At 39.0% G+C, this 21,386-nt stretch overlaps 3 pseudogenes; 2 read left to right on the top strand and 1 right to left on the bottom strand.

The window, feature by feature from the left end:
* Nucleotides 1–11,648: 11,648 nt before the first annotated feature.
* LOC100977945 (heat shock cognate 71 kDa protein-like) lies at nt 11,649–12,778 on the top strand (annotated as a pseudogene).
* LOC134728380 (heat shock cognate 71 kDa protein-like) lies at nt 12,511–12,984 on the top strand (annotated as a pseudogene).
* Nucleotides 12,985–19,622: 6,638 nt separating this feature from the next.
* Nucleotides 19,623–19,729, bottom strand: LOC112438593 (small nucleolar RNA SNORA40; annotated as a pseudogene).
* Between the last annotated feature and the right edge of the window lie 1,657 nt (nt 19,730–21,386).

The raw sequence follows: 21,386 nt of genomic DNA, 5'->3' as shown, positions 1-21,386 counted from the left end.
TGGGTGCTAAAACTCCAGACTCATGCTGTTTATTCTACCACACATGGCTGCCTCTGGAGGGAATCAATAACATTTGTGTACAAAGCACTGAGGAAAAAGACAAGATAGGAGATTAAATTAGATCACAGTAAGCTACAAAGCCTATACAAACAGTAGGGGTTTTATTGCTAGCTTCCTCATTTATAGGCATTATTTTCAAAAGATCCAGGAGAATAACAAAACTTAACCTTTACCAGTGAAAAAGGACTCTGCAGAAGGCAGTGAGTTTCCAAGACAAAATGTATGTAGTTACTTTACCTTGGGGAATGGGGCTACGTGGTCACATCAGCTCAGCACTCGCTCATTATTTCCACTTTGGGGAGAGGAAATAATGCACCAAAGAAGCTTTAATTAAGCTATAGGTAACTAACATGTGTCCAGCGGGAGGCCTGGGGCACTGAGGCCCACAAGAAATAAGAATAAGAAAGGTCCTGCCTTTAGAGAGGTTATAAGCTGTTCGATAAGCTGTTTGGTCTCTGCAATTTGATCAGAAGCCCCTTCAGGGCCAAGCCCGTGTATCCCTGGTAACTTCCAGCAGAGGAAAGAGTTCCCAGCAGGCGCCCCCTTGCTGATTGGCTGGTTGAGTGGCTAGAAAAGACCTCTCACACCGATTCTGATGTGTTCCCAGTGCAGCTTTTTCTCCACGTTTGGTGTAAAGGAACCTTTATTACATTTCAAACAAACGGTTCCCCTGTGGCCCTGAGAAAGCTCCAGTGATTCCCAGAATGTCTGGCCACCTGTGGCCTTCAAGGTGGCGGAGAGCATTTTCCTCTTAGCCACCAGAAGAAGTAATGTTTCAATGCCAGTAATGATGTTGGTAAGAAAAACCACAGTCAGAAGGAAAGTTTTCCCTCACCCTCCCATCAGTTTGGGGGCAGTCAGAAATCTCACATCCTAGATAGAAAAGCAGCAGAAGAGGAAGTAGGAGACTTGGGTGCCCATCCTAATTTGGCCCCTTATTAGTGGTTAGACTTCAACAAATCACTTCTATCTCTTGGCCTCAGTCTTTTCATCTGTAAAACGAGGGCATTGACTTGAGCAAAGGTTCCCAAACTAAGGTTTGGAAGTCTGAATCTTTTCAATTGTGGGGTTGGAGTGAGGGGTAGATATAATAGAATAAAAGAGATACTTGGTAGCAAAAAGACAAGAAACAATGGACTGGATGAACATTTTTTGTTATAATATTTCATGATTCCAGGAAATCCAGTTTTTGCTCATGGGATTGGCTTTAAAATGAAACAGGTGTTTGTTATTTAAAACAATTTCACTTCCAATTAAATTGGGCAAATTGAACACATGCACTTATCTGAGCTCCTTCCTGAGATCCCACAAAAAAAGAACAGGGGATTAAAAGGCCAAATGCAGTGAGTACAAAGGAAAAAGGGGGAGAGGCTATAATAAGCAAGAAGCACACACACGTGCATGCGTGTACATGTGCAAATATGGAAACTAGAGAATGGCTAAATGAGTGGTTTAGCAGATTAGAAAAAGCCAAAACCCAAGGATGCGGTTTATACTCCAAACCTCAAAAAGCTCAGGTTTTGAGGGTACCAGTTATCTCTGAAAGTGGGAGTTTGGGTATGGAGTTGAAAACAGGATGATAGATTGAACATGTTGATAAGAAACAGCCCCCAAATCCCTCCCTCCATCCCAGCAGGGGAGAAAACATTTAAACCAAGCACAGCTGAGGGCCCACTGAGAAGCTATGTTGAAAACTGGGATTAAGTTGGAGTCTGCCTTCTGAACATTGAGACCTCCAGTCCCCATCCTTGACTCAGTTCCCAAAATACTGACAGCCAGGTTACACATGCCAAGCGGAAGATTGGAAGATTCCACTCTGGGAAACTGACTGAACCCAGAGAAATAATTCAGATGATACTGAAGAAGCAGGCAGGATGTCAAATGATGTAGGGTTTTGTAGGCCATATTATAGTTTTTGGATTTAGCCTAAGGACCAGAAAGTCATTCAGGGGTTTTAAGCAGGGGAACAACATGATCGAATTTGCATTTTTTAAAGATGAAAAAGGAGCTAGTGTGGATATTCAAAAAGTGAAGACCCTGTACCACATTTTGACCAGTTTCAGAGAGGAGGGGAGCTGTGCAGAGATGTGCTGGAGGAGTGCCTATTGGTGCCCAAAGACATGGGATGCTGAAGCGGTGCAGAATGCCACCTGGAAGCTCGTTGGTAATGTGCCTGATCCTGTTTGAGAATGTAGATCACTGGTGGTGGGGTGTTGAAGTGGTAGGTGGGAGAGTAGACTCATGTGGTTTAGAGACTGTTTACATTAATTGAGCAAATAAGTGAAGATTATATTGAAGATAAGTGGCAGGCTTCTCACTGTTGGAGAAGATACTAAAAACAGAAAGGAGGAAGACCAGACCAAATGTTAACATTCTGGGTTGAAATTGGAGGTTTGGGTATAAATTCATGTTTTAAATATATATACTCAGAGAGATATAAAAATAGTTATAGATGTACATATGTGTATATATGCACATGTATGTATTAATATATACATACATATATTTTCCAGCCCTGTCTGCTAAGAGCACCTACAAGCAATAATAGCCCAGCAGCAATGAGCCCACCAAGAGCTCAGATAATAGTTTTCATATACCACCCTCCACTAAAGAAAGTGCTCAAAGAATAATGGGAACAAGTCAAAAGGACACCGAGACCACCTTGAAAGGGACTCCCAGTGGTCAAATCTGGGAAAATTTGAGCATCAAAATAAACGTTGATAGTAATGGATCACAACCAATTATACAAAATAGGAATCCATGAGTCCATATTGACATACATACATAAATAAATAAATAAAGGATAGGGCAGACTATATCTACAAAGATACCCACCACAATATATTCTATCCTATAGGCTGTTCTTACAATGTGATGTTAACAATCTTCCCATCAAGTGGTAAGAGCTATGTCCCCATCCATTGACCCTAGATGGATATTTATGACTGCCTCAACGAACAGAATACAATGGAAATGAAAGCTGTGTGACTTCTGAGGTTGTATTAGAAAAAGGCCATGCACTTCCACCTTGCTCTCTTGGGATACTTGCTGTTAAATCTCAACCCCAATGCTGGGATGAAATCAAGCAGCTACATAGCAAGGCCTCATGTGAGGGTTCTGGCTGGCAGCCTCAGCTGAGGTCCCAGTCAAAAGACAGCATCAACTAGTCAGTCATGTGAGTGATGAACCACCTTGGAACTGGATCCTCTAACCCCAGCTGACTGCCCCAGCTAAAATATCACCTTGCCTAGATTGCAGATTCATGAGCTAAATTCTTGTTGTTTTAAGCCAGTAAATTTGGGTCTAGCTTGATGTACAGCAATAGATAACTGGAACAGAGGAGAAGCCCTTCTGTTCCATACAGTGGAATGCCAACTAATAAGTGTAGAAAGATTGATGGGAATGAGAATCAATATTTGGCCACCATAACATAACTGAATTAACTGCCTGGTTGATTCAGGCAGTTAAGGGTGGTGGGTAGAAGATCGATGAGAAACAGGATGTTGGCATAATCTGGGAATATCTCCCCACAAAATACTGATTAATTACAAAGAGAAAAAAAAGGGACATTGTTATGCTAGAGAAACCTGCAGACACCAATATACCCCGCGATTAGAGTTAACACTACCAGTGACAGGATAGGTTGGCATTGTGTGCTCTCTGATGCAATGCACCAAGAAGAACACAGCATCATTTCTAGGGTATTCCTGCCAAGAAAATGTGGCCTGAGTCTAGTCATAAGGAAACGTGGCTCATCCTACAAAATGTAAAATCAGTAGTTGCTAAAACTGTTGAGGACATGAAAGACAGGAAAAATCTATGGAACTCTCTCCGATTGAAGGAGCCTGAAGAGATACGACAACTAAATACTAGATGGACACTGATGACAACTAATTGCTGGTAACTAAGTGTTCCTGGATGGAATCATGGACCAGAGAGGAAAAGGAGACATTGTTGGGACAGTTGGCAAAGTTTTAATTGGGTCTGCAGATTGAGTGGTAGTGTTGTACCACTGTGGATTTCCTGACCTGGAGAGCTGTATGCTGGTAGGTTAGGAGAGTGGACTTGCTAGGGGAAAGACACACTGGAATATTTAAGGATCATAGAACATCATGTCTTCAGCTTACTCTCAAGTGGTTCAGAAAAAGACTAATGTGTATATATATATATACACACTAATATAATAATGTTTATATATTATTTATATATGTAATAATGTTTATATATATATGAGAAAGAGGGAGCAAATGCAGTAAAATGTTAACAAGAATCTAGGTGAAACAGATATGGAAGTTATTTGCACTGCATTTGTAACTTCTCTGTAGGTTTGAAAATATTTCAATATGCAGTATTTTTTAAAACCACACAATTGCTTATTTTACCAAACCATTTCAGATCAAAGACTCATTGCTTAATTTCAACTACTCAACCAATTTTATTCTTCAGGGCAAAGGGGTAAATATACGGCATGCATAACCCCAAACCACAGATATGCAAATCACATTGCAAACCAGGCCCCAATTCATACTAATTCATCAACGTTTCCATGCCTAGTGCTACATCAGCACTCTCAACTCCAACCAAGATACCAGGGTTCACCAACTTCACTTGCAACATTGCAGGTGCTCATTGCACAAAACAGCCCCACCCTCGATATGATGTAACAAAAAGGTTCTCCTTTGTGGTAATAGTCTTTATCTATCATCTGTAAGTTTGGCAAAACTGTAACATCTGTCTCTTATGCCCTTCCCTTTTATTTTCTGCATGGCTCTTCCTTCTGTCACCTCATTTTCTGCTCCTGATGCCCTGATGGCTCAGGTGGTTATTTGTGCTCTTGTAGCTAACATCTTACATAGAAGGCCTGCCCTGTCTTCTCTCGAGATTGTCCTGGTCCACAAACAGATAAGTTTGACTACATGGATATTCAAATAGTAAGTAACTATACAAAAGAAATTCAACAATATTAATAATTAAATAATACAAATTAAACCCCAATGTAGTTATTAGTTTTAAATTAGTACCAGTCTTTACAGCAGCATGATGGTAATATATATTGAGGATCATGAAACTATTCATGCCTTGTGTCATGAATTTTGATACAATAATCCTACTTTTAGAGTAGTTACCAGAAACATTATTCAGAAAATAAAGTGTTATTTATAATGTTGAAAAGATGCAAGTAATATAAGTATGTGATGTTCATGCATTTTTTTCAACAAATAATTACTGAGAACTTTCTATGACCAAGTATCTAATAGAATAGAGCAATGTTGAAGTGTTATGACAAATCAACACGATGAAATGTTGTATAACCATTAAAATACTAAGTAGAATCACTCATAGAAAAGTGTTTATGGAATGATGTCAAATAGAATTCAAAACTTTATAGACACTACATAGACTATGTACAGACTATAAATTATAATAAACAATATAATAAAACTGTGTATGGACTGTAATGTATAAAATTTAAAAATTGTATAGGGGCTATATAAAACTGTACAAGGTATAAATTAAAATATAATAAACTTTGTTAGGTGCTTAAGTATCTCATTTAAATGCTCACAGAAACTCCAGTGTTATTGTCCCCATGGTACAGATAAAGAAACTGAGGCTCATGGGGATTATAATACAACACTAGACTGCGAGTTCCACAAACTAACATTTTTGTCTGTACTGTATCCCCAGTGTCCAGAACAGTGCCTCACATATACCAGACACTCAGTAAATAGTTCTTGACTACCTGAAGTGGCTGAGTCATGATTGGGACCCAGTTCCCTATCAGAGCTAATACTGTCATTCAAATAAACTAGATCCATCAGGACCTCAGAATGAATTCAGAGATGGGCTTAAAGAGTTTCAAGTTCTTTGCTGGGTTGCAAGAGCCTCATGTCCTTTCCTCTCCTTTCCTTTCTCTTTTACTGTCTGCCCTCTGGTGGAGATACTAATGAGTAGCAGAAGTCAGGGAAGAAAGGGCCAGGGTCATCAATGACTGCACAGATCACTTATGTCTTACCTGTATGTAATTAACACCTGTTCTCTAGTTTTGTCTGTTCTCTAGCTGTAAAAACAAGTGGACATATTTTCACCAAATTTGAAGGTTATTTTCAAGATGGTCTGGCTTAAAATACATCATATTAGCACAATTTACTTTGGGGATGCTGTAGGGCACATTGATTATTTTTTTCCTTGCACTGAGCTTTGTGGCCCATCATTTTATGGATTTGTATGAGTTAAGAAACTTACACTTTTTGAATTTTTCTAAAATATCACAGATTAAAGAGAATATTCAAAAATTTCATCAATTTTTCAAAATAACTTTTTTCTCCACACAATGAATAAATTTAAATGCTACAAAATTTGTCCCAAAGATGAAAATATCTTAGTTTCAAATCACCAAGAGTATTTGTTTTCTTTTACCAAGAATAGGAAGTCATAACCAATAGTATTTTAAATTAGAATTTTTATGGATCTGGAAACCCAATTTTAAAGGGACACCCGTGCAAGGGCCAATTGCAAAGACAGGCTCTTTCAAGGGCAAATAAAATTGCAGTAAGAAGAATGCTTGGAGGAAGATGAGAAGAATCGTGTTCTTTCACAGGCAATTGAAACCAAAGTTCAGTTCAAAGAGACATTTGGCTGCTGATCAGGAGATACATGAGATATGAATTCAGATGCTTCTGTAAGAGAAAGAGTGCTTTTACATTTGAACTCCAAATCAATTATGCCAAAGAATCTACACTAGTTCTATGTCTGGAATCTGAAAGGAGAGTCTAAATGTTTCAAGAGAAAGGTCATGTTGAAACCAATTACTAAGCCCCCAAAGTTACTAAAATTGTTATTAATGGAGCAGTTTCCACAATTCCAATAATTTAAGACAAGATCAGAGCTTAAACTGTGTATGTCAATGGGGTACAATAGGAATCAGTATTTAATTCTCCCAAACCACTGGTTCCTTCAAACTACTGCTTCATCTTTTAAAGGCCGTAAGTACCAAGTGAGTATCTTTTTCACCCATGGCTATTAATAAGTCCCAAATGCAAATGCCTCAAATAATTGGCATTGGTTTTTGATAGAGCTGCTTCTCACATAGGCAACACTATGTAATGTGTGCCTGAGTGGTGAGCAACAAGGATTTACCCAAATTTACTCAGGAGTATAACAATAACTATGACCTCTAAAGAAACTTGTTACAAAGTTGGAAATTATTAAAGCTCTGAATTAATTCAACTAGACAAAATCATCATCATGTTAACGTTAGTGTTTTTATTGTTTCTATTAAACTTTATTTAATGATAGTTAATTATTCTCCTGTGGAGCACTGGGAGTCTCCTAGAGTCTCTTTTTTTTCTTGGCACTTATAATGAAGGCAGAGAGTTAACTCCCAGTTTTCTTTCTTATTGACAAAAGAGATCAGCGCATTAAATACTTGGAAAGCCCTCCCCAGTGACTAGTACAGCCCTTGGCAAATAGTAAGTACTTAATAAATATTTGCCAAATGATTTAATGAACCACCCTTATATGAGTTGGAGTTTTTTGGTTGTGACAAAACCCAACTCTGGCTAACTTAGGAAAAGAGGGAATTTATTTGAAGGCTACAGGGCAGCGAACAGGTTTAAGAAGAGACTGGAAAAACCAACTCCTCAGAAACCAAAGCAGAAACCAGGGAGCTCCGGAAGATGTAGAGCAAGAACTGCTTAACACTTTATGCGGTCTTTTTATTACTCCATTCATAGATCAAATTCAAGAGGAAGCTTCTAATTGACCTAGCTTGGGTCCACATCACTACTCCTACACTAGGAGAGGGCAGGGTATCTTGATCAATATTCCTACCAGAATTTATTCAGTGTCAAAAAAAAGAATCTTCCCAAAGGAAATGGGCATGCTTCTGCCAAAAGAAGGTAGAATGGATACAGAACAGGAAGGAAGGAAGGAAGGAAGGAAGGAAGGAAGGAAGGAAGGAAGGGAGGGAGGCAAGGAGGGAGGGAGGGAGGGAAGGAGGAAGGAAGGAAGGAATTTTTCTCTTTTTTTTCTTTTTTTTGAGATGGAGCCTTGCTCTGTTGCCCAGGCTAGAGCGCAGTGGCTCGATCTTGGCTTATTCCAACCTCCGCCTCCTGGGTTTAAGCGATTCTCCTGCCTCAGCCTCCCAAGTAGCTGGGATTACAGGTGCCCACCACCATGCCTGGCTAATTTTTGTATTTTTAGTAGAGACAGGGTTTTACCATGTTGGCCAGGCTGGTCTCGAACTCCTGACCATAGGTGATCCCCCGCCAATCTCAGCCTCCCAAAGTGCTGGGATTATAGGCGTGAGCCACCATGCCCAGCCAGGAATTTTTCTAAGTATTAAGTAAGAAGGTACTTAAAAGAAAATACTTAGAAAGTAATAAAAATTACTAAGTAATATATTAAAGTATTGTCTTAGAGTTGATCCAATCTGATAGGATTAGTGTCCTCATAAGAAGAGACACCAGAGAGTGCTCGTTCTCCCCCCGTCTTCTCCCTCCTTTACCCTCCCGCTCTTCCTTCCTCTTTCCACACAAGCACACCAAGGAGGCCACGTGAGCACACAGAGGGAAGGCAGCTGTCTGCAACCCAAGGGGAGAACACTCATCAGACACCCACCCTGCTGGAACTTGACGGTGGTTTTCCAGTCTCCACAACTGTGAGAAAATAAATTTCTGTTGGGCAAGCCTCCCGCTCTATGGTAGTTTGTTATGGCAGCCTGAGCAGATGAATATATCCACCATCAAAATTGATGAGACAACCAAATAATTTCACAAAAATGCCTTCCAGAGAAAAATACTTAAAATAACTGCTTAGAGATAAGTTGCATTATTTTAGTACATTTATAATTAAAATAGAATAGGCTATAATAACCATCAATCATTACACAGGAATCTCTGAAAGACCTGACTGCCGAAGACTGCTACGTTTTCAATGTTATTATCAAAATATGATACTGGTAATAGTTCAAATTGGTAGGGAAAGCATGAATTGTTCAATAAATTGTACAGCACTACTTGGAAAAAAATAGTTAAACTCTCACTTCATGCCCAAAGCACAAAAAATTATAGATGCTTTTAAAACCTTCATTTAAAAATAAAAGCTCAGACCAGGCACAGTGGCTCGTGCCTGTAATCCCACCACTTTGGGAGGCCAGCGCAGTCAGATCACTTGAGCTCAGGAGTTCGAGACCAGCCTGGGCAACTAGTGAAACACCGTCTCTACGAAAAATTAGCCAGGCGTGGTGGCGCACAATTATGGTCCCAGCTACTCGGGAGGCTGAGGTAGGAGGATTGCTTGGGCCTGGGAAGCAGAGGTTGCAACAAGCCGAGATCATGCCACTCTACTCCCAGAATGGGAGACACAGTGAGACCCTGCCTCAAAAACAAAATTTTTTTTAATTAAAAAATAAGAGCTCAGAAGCATTAGAGGAAAACACTGAAAATATTTTTATAATGTTGGAGTGGGAGATATCTTCTTAAGATTCAAATTCGAAAGCCATAAGAAAAAACATTAACACATGTATGTAAAAATTTACACATGTATGTAAAAATTTACACATGTATGTGTATGTATGTAAAAATTAACACATGTATGTAAAAATTTTCAACTTCTGTACAGAAAAAGATAACACAAGGAAATTTAGTAGATAGACAAAAGACTGAAAGAAAATATTTGCAGCATATAAAAAAAGAATTTTATATCCACCATATACAAAGAGTTTCTACAAATTAATAAAACACCAACCATATAATAGAAATATATACATTCACAATATTATGCAACCATCACCACTATCTAATTCCAGAACATTTAATCACCCCAAAAGTAACTTATACACAGTAAGCAGTCACTCCCAGTCCTTCCCACTCCCAGCTCCTGGTAACCATTAATCTACATTCCAAATAAATCTACAATCTCCATAAATCTATGGATTTACCTATTCTGCACATTTCATGTAAATGGAATCATACAATATGTGACCTTTTGTTTCTGGCTACTTTCACTTACCATAATTTTTTAGGGTTCATCCACATTGTATCATGTATCTGCATTTCATTCATTTTTAGAGTTGAATAATTGAAATTTGGGTTGCTTCCACTTTTTGGATGCTATGAATAATGCTGCTATTTGTGTACTAGTTTTTGTGTGAATATATATTACCAGTTTTCTCAAGTATATATCTAGGAGTTGAATTGCTATATGGTCATTCTATGTTTAATTTATTGAGGAACTAATAAACTTTTCAACAACAGCTGCACCATTTTACATTCCCATCAACAATGTGTGAGGGTTCTCATTTCTCCAAATCCTTTCCAAAATTTATTTTCACTTTTTAAAAAATTACAGCCATGCTAGAGAAGTAGTATCTCATTATGGTTTTTATTCATATTCTCCTATTGACTAATGATGTTGAGCATCTGTTCATATGCTTATTGTTCATTTTTATATACTCCACGGAAAAAAATGTCTATTTCTTTGTTCATTTTGATTGGGTTGTTTTTTGTTGTTGAGTTGTAATTTTATATGTATTTGGGATTCTAGACTGTTATCAGATTTCCAAATATTTTCTGTGATTCTATGGGTTGTCTTTTCACTTTCTTGATGTGTCCATGAAAGCATAAAGTTTTAAATTTTGATGAAGTCCAATTTATCTTTTTTCCCCTTTTTTTCCTTGTGCTTTTGGTTTCATACTTAAGAAACCATTGCTGACTAGGTGTGGTGGCTTCATGCCTGTAATCCCAGTACTTTGGGAGGCTGAAGCAGGAGGATCACTGGAGACCAGGAGTTCAAGACCAGCCCGGGCAACATAGTAAGACCCTGTCTCTACAAAAAAAAAAAAAAAAAAATGTAATAGCCCGGTGTGGTGGCACCCACCTGTAGCCCTAGCTATTCAAGAGGCTGAGGCAGGAGGATTGCTTGAGTCCAGGATTTCAAAGCTGGAGTTAGCTATGATCATGCCACTGCACTCCAGCCTGGGTGACAGAGAAAGACCGTCTCCTAAACAAACAAACAAAAAAGACAACAAGCATTGGTGTGGATTAGGAGTAATTAAAAGCACCTTTGTACACTGTTGGTGGGAATGCAAAATGATGCAGATGCTATGGAAAACAGAATGAAGGCTCCTCATAAAACTAAAAATAGAACTACCATATGATCCAGCAATCCCGCTTATGGGTATTTATCTAAAAGAATTGAAATCAGAATCTCAAAGAGATATTAGCACTCCTGTGTTCATTGCAGCACTATTCATAATAGCCAAGATGTAGAAACAACCTAAATGACCATCAACAGATAAATAAAGAAAATGTAGTATATATATACACTGGATACTATTCAGCCTTTAAAAAAGAAATTCTACAATATGTGACAACATGATTAGACCTTGAGGACATTATACTGCATAAAATAAGCCAGTCACAAAAGGACAAATAACAAATAATGCATGATTCAATTTTTATGATGTATGTAAAATTGTCAAATTCACAGAATCAACAAGTGAAATGGCTCATTGAACATAGTGGCAGCCTTCGAGATTCATGTGTATTCTTTGCAAGCCAAGCCAAACCTACATGCAAGTAACTATGTCTAAGGGACCTGCAGTTGGTATTGATCTTGGCACCACCTACTCTTGTGTGGATGTCGTTTAGCACAGAATATTGGAGATACTTGCCAATGATCAGGGAAATCAAACCATCCCAAGCTCTGTTGCCTTTACTGATACCAAATGACTAATTGGTGATCCCACAAAGAACCAAGTTGCAATGAACCCCATCAACATGATTTTTGATGCCAAACATCTGATTGGATGCAGATATGATGATGCTGTTGTCCAGTCTGATATGAAGCATTGGTCGTTCTTGCTGGTGAATGATGCAGATAGTCCCAAAGTCCAAGTAGAATACAAGTAAGAGACAAAAAGTTTCCATCCAGAGGAGGTGTCATTTATGGTCTGACAATGATTAAAGAAATTGCAGAAACCCACCCTGAGAAGACTGTTACCAATGCTGTGGTCACAATGCCAACTTACATTAATGATTCTCAACATCTGACTACTGAGGATGTTGGAACCATTGCTAGTCTCAATGTACTTAGAATTATCAAGGCCAGGTGTGGTGGCTCACCCTTGTAATCCCAGCCCTCTGGGAGGCTGAGGCGGGTGGATCACCTAAGGTCAGGAGTGCGAGACCAGCCTGGCCAACATAGCGAAACCACGTCTCTACTAAAAATACAAAAATTAGCCAGGCTTGGTGGTGTGTGCCTGTAATCCCAGCTACTCGGGAGGCTCAGGCACCAGAATCACTTGAACCCAGGAGGCAAAGGTTGCAGCAAGCCAAGATCCCACCACTGCATGCCAGCCTGGGCAACAGAGCAAGACTCCATCTAAAAAAAAAAAAAAAAGAATTATCAATGAGCCAACTATTGCTGCTATTGCTTATGGCTTAGGCTGCTATTGCTTATGGCTTAGACAAAAAGGTTGAAGCAGAAAGAAATGTGCTCATCTTTGACCTAAGAGGTGGCACTTCTGATCTGTCAATCCTCACTATTGAGGATGGAATCTTTGAGGTCAAATATACAGCTTCTCCACTTAGGTGGAGAAGACTTCAACAAGCAAATGGTCAACCATTTTATTACTGAGTTCAAGCACAACCATAAGAAGGACAATGATGAGGATAAACAGAAGACTCTTGACAAGTGTAATGAAATTAGCAACTGGCTCAATAAGAATGGTACTACAGAGAAGGAAGAATTTGAACATCAGCAGAAAGAGCTGGAGGAAGTCTGCAACCCCGTCGTTACCAAGCTGTACCAGAGTGCAGGAGGCATTTGAAGGAATGCCTGGGAGCTTCCTTGGTGACAGAACTCCTCCCTCTAGTGTTGCTTCCTCAGTGCCCTCTATTGAAGAGGTTGATTAACCTAACCCATGTATAGATATAACATTGTTCCACGCAGTTAAAACTTTGAAGGACCCAAATTTGCAGCAAATTCTATGGCAGTTTTAAAGTTCAGCTGCTATAGTAAATTACTGGATATTCTCAATACTTGAATATGGAACATGTGCACAGAGGAAGGAAATAGCATTGAACTTTATAAGCACTGTATTGTAAGTGCAAAATGCAATGTCTTGAATACAACTGTATTTAAAATTGGCACCAAAAACAGAGTGAAATGGTGGTTGCCAGGGGCTGGGGGAAGGCAGAACTAGGGAGTTACTAATCAACAGGCATAAAATTTCAGCCAAGCAAGATGAATAATAAGCTCTAGAGATCTGCTGTACAACATTGTACCCATAGTCAACAATAATGTATTGTACATTTTAAAATGTGTCAAACAGGTGGATCATGTTGTGTTCTTACCACAATAAAATAAAAAATGTAACTTAAAAAAAATCCTTGCTCTTATATAGCTCCATCCCACCCTGAAGCTGTTGTCGCAAATTACATCTTTATACAATATGTACTCACCAACATAGATTATAATTTATACTTTAATCATTTGTCTTTTAAATCATATGGGAAAAAAGAGGAGTTATAAACAAAAGACACATTAATACTGACTTTTATTTTTGCCCATGTAGTTATATTTAACGGTGTTGTTTTTTTTTCATGCAGTTACAGAGTTACTATATATGGTAATTACATTTCAGCCTGAAGGATGCCCTTTGGCATTTCTTGTAGGGAAGTTCTAACAGCAGTGAACTCCTTCAGTTTTTGTTTAACTGGGAATGTCTCAGTTTCTCCCTTTTTGAAAGGTTGTTTTGCGGAATATAGAATTGATTGGCAGGTTTTTATTTTCTTTCTACACTTTAAATACATCATCCCACAGTCTTCTGACCTCCATTGTTTCAGGTGAGAGATTAGCTGTTAATCTTTATTGAGGATCTTTTGTGCATAATGAGTTGTTTCTCTTTGCTGCTTTCAATATTCTGTCTTTGGCTTTGTACAATTTGATTATGATATGTGTTGGTGTGGATGTCCTTGAGTTTATCCTTCTTGGAGTTCATTGAGCTCTATGGAGGCAAAAAGTAATGTCTTTCATCAAATTTTCAAAGTTTTGGCCATTACGTCTTTAAACTTTCTTTCTTTGCCTTTCTCTTATTCTCTTCTGGAGTTCACATTATGCTTATGCTGGTATTCTTGATGGTATCCCACAAGCCCCTTAGTTCTGTTCATTTTTCTTCACTTCTGTTTTTCTTTCTGGTCCTTGGACTGGATTATCCCAATTGACAAATCTTGAAGTTTGCTGTTTCACCATTCTGCCTGCTCAAGTCTGCGGCTGAACCCCTCTTATGAATTTTTTTGTTTCAGTTATTGTACTTTTCAACTGCAGAGTTTCTATTAGATTTCTTTTTATAATTTTCATTGGATATTCTCCGTTTGGTGAGACATCATTCTCTTGATCTCTTCTGGTTCTTCACTCATGGTATCCTTAGATCTCTAAGCATATTTAAAATAGTTAATTAAAAGGCTTTTTGAGTAAATCTAATGTATGGGCCTCCATGTGAACAATTTCTATTAATTTCTTTTTTCCTGCGTACAGGCACACTTTCTTGTTTCATTGCATGCCTCTTTTTTTAAAAAAAAAAAAAGTGGACATTTTGAATATTATAATGTGGCAACTCTAAAAATCAAATCCCCCTCCTCATGGTTTATTGTTATTTGTTTAATGACTTTTATAAACTAATTTTGTAAATTCTGTATTCTTTGTCATGTGTGGCCACTGGATTCCTTCTTCCATACACTTAGTGGTCAGCCAGTGATTCAACAAATAATTCTTAACATGCCTGGAACCAAAAAAGCACACACACACAATATTTCAGTCTTTACTGAGAAGTTCTGTTTATATTGGGGTACATCTTCAACACTCAGTCAGGCAGTTTAAAACTCTGCCTGAGCCTATACTACCTTCTTGCACAGAGCCTGGAGGTGAATCAGAGGTGACAGCTTATGGCCTTCTCAGTTCTTTCCTGAGCATGTGCACAGCCCTGGACATACGTATGGCCATTCAGATTCCCAAGAATATGTAGGAGTTTTCAAAGCCCTTATTCCCTAAAGCATCTCACTTTCCAGCCTCTCCTCCCAAGCTTTTCGGTTTTCTATTGTTTGCCTCAAGTGTTATCCCTCCCCATGTGGGAGCACCTAAAACATTTGCCTTTAAATATTTTTGGAAAACACTCCAAGAGTAGCCATCTCAACTCTGGGAGATTTTCAAGTTAGATAAAATAAAAGCAAGTCCTTCGAGTCTATCCTTAAGGGAGTCACCAGTCAGGTCAAAACAATCCACCAGAATTCTTTGAGAATAAGCTCTGTTCTACTCCCTCCAATGCTGGGTACTTGTTCCAGGAGTGAAGGCTATTGTCTTCAAAGCCACTGCCAAGCCTGGGTTTGGGAGATAGTTTAAGTTTAAATGCCACAAAGTGCTCTTACTGAGATCCAAATATGTTTTCTTGATTAAGAATTCCCCTGGTTACTGTAAGATTTTTATTAGTTTCCAGAGTTCTGAAAAAGTTGATTCTGACAGTTTTTGCCAGTTTATTTATTGCTTTTATGAAGCAATTAACTTTTGAAGTTCCTTATTCTGACTTTTTTTTTATCTTTTGAGACAGAGTCTCACTCTGTCACCCAAGCTGGAGTTCAGTGGAACAATTTCAGCTCACTGCAACCTCCACCTCCTGGGTTCAAGTATTTCTCATGCCTCAGCCTCCCCAGTAGCTGGGATTACAGGAGTGCACCACTATGCCCAGCTAATTTTTTTTTTCGTAGAGACAGGGATTAACCATGTTGGTCAGGCTAGTCTTGAACTCCTGACCTCAAATGATCCGCCTGACTCGGCCCCCCAAACTGCCGGGATTACAGGCATGAGCCACCGTGCCCAACCTCCTTATTCTGACATTTTACTGATGTACTAGTCCAATCTTTTGGCTTCCCTGGGCCATATTGGAAGAAAAAGAATTGTCTTGGGCCACACATAAAATACATTAACACTAATGATAGCTGATGAGCTAAAAAAAAAAAAAAAATCACAAAAAAACTCACAATGTTTTAAGAAAGTTTATGAATTTGTGTTGGGCCACATTCAAAGATGTTCTGAGCTGCATGTGGCTTGCAGGCCATGGATTGGACAAGCTTGTACTAGGCAATTCTTAAGATGAAAAAAGATGACCAATTGTCATAAATAGCTGTTCAACCTACTAGTTACTGGTGGAGATGCTGATTAAAATGAAATTATTCTTGGTCCATCAGATAAACAAAAATTGAAAAGATTGAGAATATCTAATATCAACAATGTGTGAGGAAATAGGCACTCATATGCTACTGGTGGTAGATAAAATGAGATCTTTGAGTGTGCAGTTGGCAGAGTCTCTCAAACTTTTCACGGTTCATTCCTTTTGACTTTTTCACTTCAGGGAATTTAACTTATGAACACATGCATGCATAATATGTATTTACAAGGATGTTCTTTGCAAGATTGTAATAATGAAAAATCAGACAAACAGGTGCTCAATAGGGAGGTGTTAAGTAAATTATGGCACCATAAATCCCTGCAATATACATCCTGTAGTAACATTCCAACCTTACATAATTCACAATTGGCTTCTTCCTCCACTCAAATCTCAGATGTGGAGGGCTAAGGTTCTTATCTTATAGTGTTGGGGATTGAGGGAGTTTGGGGCTTGGAGGGAAGGGCAAAATCAGACAAAAACACTGCAGGTAGCCACATACAGGGAAGTGGGGGAATTGGGGATGAATCACCTTCTCCAGTAGTCTTCTGGCTCAGTCTCCTCAGATTTAGCCCATGAAAGCAAGTCAAAAGTCAAGATATGTAGTAAGATCCCATTTACCCATGCGTGCGTACTATATTCACGTATATGTATTTATGTATATATGTAAATGTATTTTAAAAGACCTGAAAGAAATACACAAACTAATAACCATAGCAACCTCTAAAAAGGGAAATGGGAATGGGGAAGGAATGACAGAATCTCACATTTTACTCTGTGTTATTAAAACTTTGAAACAGGAATGTTTCAAAAAAATCATCTAATTAAAAAACTTATTTAAGAAAAAGGTGTTTTGTTTGTTCGCTTGTTTTCTAGATAGGGCCTCCCTCTCTTGCCCAGACTGGAGTGCAGTGGTGCAGTCATAGCTCACCGTAAACTTGACCTCCTGGGCTCAAGCGATCCTCCCTCCTCAGGCTCCCAATCTGCTGGGACTGCAGGCATACCACCACACCTGGCTAATTTTTTTATTTTTTGTAAAGACGGTGCCTCCCTATATTGCCTAGGTTGGTCTCAAACTCTTGGCCTCAAACAAGTGACCTTCCTGCCTTGGCTTCCCAAAGTGCTGGGATTACAGGTGTAAGCCACAACACTGGACCAAGAAAGGGTTTTAAACAACATTAAAGACAATTGGGATAGAGAATCAATGGTAGTCCCATCACCCTAGCAACAACAGCAACAACAATAGGCATAGTTAGACAATGCCAGAGCCCAGAGTGAATTTGTGAATCACAGCTTTAAGAGATAAGACTTGCCCAAGTTGATGTAGTGAGTTAGTGACAGAGTGTACAACCCAGGTTTCCTTAATGCCAAAAGAAAACAGGATTCTAAAACCAGAGGGAAAACTTGACAATGGGAATCAATGAACCACTAAATCTGAAACATCTGCAGGAGGTCAGCTGCAGCTTATCCAGTCCTCTATCTCAGTGAAAAGTGAAGAAGAGAAGGTGAAAATCTTGTTATGAAACCATGGAATGTATGGAGTTGGAGGCATGCGTGAAGAAGCTGTGGTAGCTTTTGTCTTCTCTGAGACCTCCAGTGCTGGTATGTGTCACTTAGAATTCCCCAAAAAGCTATTTGACAATTAGGAAAGGAAATTAAGCACTTTATCAGTATCTGTGGAGTCGTTGACTTAAAAAGAGCCGCATGCCACGTTTAGCACTTAGTAGCAGTAACAGCAGCAACAAACTGTTCTCTCTCTCTGCAGTATACTCATTACTAATTGTTTTACTTGGAGAAGCTAGGAGAAGGGTAGCAGAATCCAACTCTAGCTCATATGAGGAAAAATGGAACTTACTGGAATGGTATGACTAGTGGTGCACTGGTAGATGTTTAGCAAACAGCTCTTCAGAACAACAAAAAATCTGATTTCTAATGTTTGCTGATTTCCATCATATAAATACTCCCACCACGGCCAACTGCAAGCTCCCAGTGTAACATCATCTAGCTCACAAAATTCCTGAAAAGTTAGTGGTAGGTCCTCAGGATCTGGTAGGGAGAAGCCCACAGGATGGAAGGGAGGCAGAAGAAGATCAACTAGGCAGTACCAGAGGGCCTAAAAAGCAAGAACTACTCAACAGTATTGTCAGGTCACTGCCACATTAGCTTCTCTGCACAAACCTCTATACTGCCCCTACCACGTCCCATAGATTTTTGTGCCCTTTTAGGGGAAAGTGACCCATTCATCTCATTATCCACAAATGGTGTAACCCAAAAGTAGTGGCTCATGCCATATAGTTGCATCTCAAAATATCCTTAGTAAAAGGCCCCAGTTTATATTTGCAAGCCCAACTTGCAGGGTCCTAAACTGAAGAAAACAAGTGTATAACGAGAGATTGGGGCAAAACCTGCATGTAAGTCTTCTTTATTTCTTTGTTTTTTGTGTGTGTGTTTTTTTTTAGAAACATTTTATTGTAGAAAATTCACACACACACACACACACAGAGAGAGAGAGAGAGAGAGAGAGAATAGTATAATGAATCCTCGTTCTCAACAATTATCAATTTGTGGCCAATCTTATTCTATCTACATTTTCACTCTTTTTTTTAAGGAAGAAAAACATCACAAGAAAGATCAGAAGAAAGATCAATAACAGTCCTAACAGTTAGGACTGCTATTTGGAATTGGAATAACCTGGTGATATGGTTTGGCTGTGTCCCCACCCAAATCTCATCTTGAATTGTACCTCCCATAATTCCCACATATTGTGGGAGGGACCTGGTGGGAGACAATTGAATCATGGGGGTGGTTTCCCCCATACTGTTCTTGTGGTAGTAAATAAGTCTCAAGAGATCTGATTGTTTTATAAGAGGAAACCCCTTTTGCGTGGTTCTCATTCTCTCTTGCCTGCTGCCATGTAAGATGTGCCTTTCACCTTCTGCCATGATTGTGAGGCCTCCCCCAGGCACGTGGAACTGTGAGTCCATTAAACCTCTTTTTCTTTATAAATTACGCAGTCTCAGATATGTCTTTATCAGCAGCATGAGAACAGACTAATACACCTTGTAAAATAATAATGGCTAAAATTTTAAGAGCAACTATGGGTTACGTGCTTTACATAAAGTATCTTGTCAGATCTTTCCAACAGCCCTGCTAGGTTGGCATTATTATCTCTGTTTTCAGATGGGAAAATTGAGGCTGGAAAAATTCACACTTGCCCAAGTCAAAAAGCATTGGCAGAGTCAGATTCAAACTTAGAACATAAACAATGTTGTACCCAAAATGTTAACAGTTGTTGCCTCAGGACAGTGGAATTATGATTTTTTTATTTGCTTTTAATAATATTCCTTCTTATGTGTATGAAAACTCATACTGAACAATGAGTTCTGAGTGGCAAAAGATTATTTATTTTTTGCACCTGTCAATAAGCCTTGTCCACAAGTTACATGGGTTTTTATTATCTTTTTTTTTTTTTTGCTCATTTTTTTTTATTTCTCTATAATTGGCATTGCTGGGCAGCATATCCATCCAGATATGCTGGTGTGGGCTATGATGTTATTCACAGGCCCAAGTGGTTTGCTGCTACTGCACCCGCCCTGAAACAGCTTCAAGAAAACCCCGTTAAACAAACATCTAGACTCCTTTGTGGGGTTAATGAGACTCTGGGTAGAAGTGAGCCCAGCAGTCATCATGAAGCTATTGCTGCCATGTTCCTAAATGTGATCTGAATTCACTAGACCACATTCAGATAAGCATACCATCCAAGCCAAAGAAGTGATCAGGCCTCTCTACTGCACCAGTCTTTATTCACTATTGTACCCAATGCTAATCTGACTACATCCAGTAGACTCATGAGAATGGCGATTAGTGCAGAAACCATGATAATGGGTCAATTACTAAACACCTACTCTGGATAGCAAAATGGCTGTTGTTTCACTTCCGCCTTTCAAATCTCACACAAGAATCCCTCTTGTGGCCCACATTAAGAGGAAACACACAAGGAAGACAATTCCAGGAAATGTAGTTCAACCTACCCAAGTTAACTCCACAGGGAAGACAGAAATAGAGGCTGGAACCTGAAAAGTTAGCAGTAGGTCCTCAGGATCTGGTAGGGAGAAGCCCACAGGATGGGTAGAACTAGGCCTAATAGAAAGAAATTACTGGGACACCTTTCAAACTACTTGAGTTGTCTAATAATCATATTGATGGCATCATAGGCAGGAAGCTCCTCATCTCTGGAAGTGTTCAAGCAGAAGTTTATGGTATAAGAACTATGGAGGGTCTTATACCAGCTAGGAACCATACTTTGTTTTTAGAAAGCTACTTTAGTAACACCAGATAAAGGTGATGAGTGCTTGAACTAGGGCAGTAATGGTAGAGACAGTGAGGGGAGAATGGATCTGGAAGACATTGTGGAAGTAGATTTAAAGAACTTGGCAACTGATTTGAGGGAGGATCATGTATTAACTTCCTATGACTGCTATAATAAATTATCATAAACTTAGTGGGTTTAAACAATAGAAAGATTTTTAAATTTCTATCTCTAAAAATGGAAATTTATTATCTTACTGCTCTAGAGGCCAGAAGTCCAAAATGAGTCTTATGGGGCTAAAATCAAGATGTCAGCAGGGCTAGTTCTGGAGCTTCCAGGGGAGAATCTATTCCTTGCCTCTTTGAGCTTTAGTAGCTACCAGCATTCTTTGGCCACATCACTCCAGTCTCTGCTTCCACAGTCACATTGTCTTCTCCTCTTCCGTGTCAAATGTCCTTACCTCTCCCTTATAAAGATGCTTGTCCTTATAAGGGACACTTGTCCACAGGCCTATCCAGAATAATCTTTCCATCTCAAGAGTCTTAATCACATCTGCAAAGTTCCTTTTGCTATAAAATGTAACATTCACAGGTTCCAGAGAGTAAGATGTGAATATCTTTTGGAAAGCCATTTCAGCCTTGTACAGACAGTGAAACTAAGGAAAGCAGTTATAACTCTAGGGTCTCAAATATCAGTGGCTCAGACCATGATAGAATCATTAACCAAAGTAAGACTATCAATAAGAAGAAAAAACAGTTTGGTGAGAAGAGTTTAATTTGGGATATGCTACAA

The sequence above is a fragment of the Pan paniscus genome, chromosome X (assembly GCF_029289425.2).
Source record: "Pan paniscus chromosome X, NHGRI_mPanPan1-v2.0_pri, whole genome shotgun sequence".
Taxonomy (NCBI): Eukaryota; Metazoa; Chordata; class Mammalia; order Primates; family Hominidae; genus Pan; species Pan paniscus.
The sequence above is the reverse complement of the archived record's forward strand: the minus strand, read 5'-3'. Positions and strand labels throughout refer to the sequence as shown.